We start from the raw sequence: 2400 nt of genomic DNA, 5'->3' as shown, positions 1-2400 counted from the left end.
GGCCGGCAGACCACCAGTGTGAATGTACGTGGAGCCTGCTTTCCCCCACTGCGACCCCGAGACCGGCTCCCTCCACTACGTCTCAGGATCCGGTTCCCCTGCCGGACACAGAATATGTATTCCAGGACAAGCGGAGTTTTCTGAGTCCCACCTCACGGAGGGGCGTGGTGCGCGGAATCTCTAAAGGAAGACCTGGAAGGCTGCCGTCCGGCTTCCGCTTCCGGTTAGAGAGCAAGGGCTCTGGGCTTGAGCGCACTCACTGCGTGTGAGCACACATGTTCTAGCCGGTCGTGAGGCTCTAACTGAACATGAGAAAGGCCCCAAGCCTGTGGAGGGAGAGAAAGAAAGAGAGGAAAAAGGGAGGAAAAAAAAAAAGACAAACCGTGGTTCCAAGGCAGAGAGAGGGGAGAAAACTACACTTCTGAGGGCCGGGGGGGGGGGTGGGGAAATGGAGAAAGAGAAGAAAAAAGAAAAGAAAAGAAGCCTTTCGGCTGGACTTACTAAAGCCGCCCTCGCCACGCCTCTCTGCCTCCTGCCCCTGCCTCACAGAGATGACAGGAGGCTGAAGCGAGGAACTTAACCCAGCCTCTCGAAGTAGGCTCACCGCCTCCTGTTGCAGAAAAAGAGTTCAGGGTGCGGCAGCAGGCCCGGAAGGGTTCCTTAGGCAGGTGCGGGCCGCACTCGGAGAAGCCAGATGCGGGTCAGGTGTGAAGTGGGCGCACCGGTGCCTCCCTGAAGGGGTGGAAGAGGCCCCTAGAGTGCCCCACACCCCCAGAAGGGCATTAGCCCATTTTACAGGTAGGATTGCTCCTTTCCTATCAGGTACTTGGAAAACTCTCTGGGTTTACTCACCTTGCTCCTTTATCTTGGGACCAGGCTCCTCGTCTTTACTTTCTTAATTTTAGCCAGTATGTGGACTTAGCATTCCTAAGAATCCCGCGCGTGGCGTCCCCTAGGGAAGGAATCCAAAGGAATGCTGATGTGGTAACTTCACTGGTTCCTGAGGTTACAGTCTCCCCGAAGTACAGTTTTTCCTTGTCCCCTTTCTACCTCAGAAGGTCCATTTTGAAGGGGTGACAATTGTCTAGGGGCCAAGATGGACAGGAGGAATAAGCCATACGCATGTCGGGAGGAATCTGCTGGAAGGTGGCGGCAGAGCGGAGTGAGCATGCGTGGGGAGCTCCAGAGAAAGCCAGAGACTGGCAAGGTGGGCAGGAAAGAAGGCTGCAGGGGAAGGAAGGGCATGGAAGGGGTGGCTGAGGAGGTTGGTCTTGCTGGAGAATCCCCCGCCTTCGCACCTGGGTGCTCATCTCTTGCTCTCTCCTCTTGCCATGCTTGTTGCTTCTCCTGTCTTCCCCATCCCTGCTGATCCCCTGCATCTGGCTGGGTATCCCAGCTCCAAAAAGTGCCTTGCCCATGGAGGGTGGACTGCCTGAGGGAATTCAGAAGGTATTTGACTTCCTGTTCCCTTCAGGACCCTGCGGAACTGGATCTGGCTGGAATGCAGACTCCTCTGTAAGCTTTGCAATAAGACGAAAGTCATCCCTGCATGGTCAGTATCTTCCTAGTTCTTCTCTCCTTATAGAAATCTTTGTACTTTACATTTACCTGGGACATCACACTATATTAAAGACCTTGGGAGTTTTGAAATCGATAATCCAAATTTACTGTTCATATTTTTTGATAAAGTTTTCTGAGCATAAGAATTTTTAAGAGACATTACTTTCTGGCAGAACTAGTTACTGTGAGAAATAGCTTAAGATGTGTACGTGAAATAGCAGCAGTGAGAATTGTAAAGTAGACTTTGTTAGCCATGACTGTTTTCTACCCAGGGTGGGGCTTTGACACTGAGAGCAGACATTAGGGATGGATGAACTTTTCCAGGATGAATTTGTCACCAGACGGGTCTAAGGGGTTCTCACCATGACAAGGAACGGAGGAGAGCCACTCTACCTGTAGAATTAAGTTGCTAGTTCTCTGAGTCCTGTTGCCGTGGAAGAACTTTCAGGACACAACAGTAAGATGTATAACGGGATTTACTGGGTAGACATTTAATTAATTAATTAATTAATTGGTATCAGGGATCGAACTTGGGACCTTGTGCTTGTGAGTCAGGCAGCAGAACCACTGAGCTAAATCCCTGTCCCTAGGCAGAAAAAATTTTTTTTCCCTCATTGAATTTATTGGTACCTTTTAGGTATACAGTACAGTTACATTCATCATTGGGATCTTGTACCTGTACATGACAGGTCTTGGTTCTCATTTTTTCCCCTTGTCCCTGCCCTCCCTTCACCCCTCCTCCTCTCCCCATTTACAAGCATTTTATTTCCATTTTTTCATTTTTCTCCTATTTTTTTTCTTTCCCTGATTACCTTTCCCCTACCCTTCCCACTTTCCCTA

Source organism: Fukomys damarensis, unplaced genomic scaffold, assembly GCF_012274545.1.
Source record: "Fukomys damarensis isolate Sample0158 unplaced genomic scaffold, DMR_v1.0_HiC HiC_scaffold_22, whole genome shotgun sequence".
NCBI lineage: Eukaryota > Metazoa > Chordata > Mammalia > Rodentia > Bathyergidae > Fukomys > Fukomys damarensis.
This window is presented reverse-complemented; position numbering follows the sequence as displayed.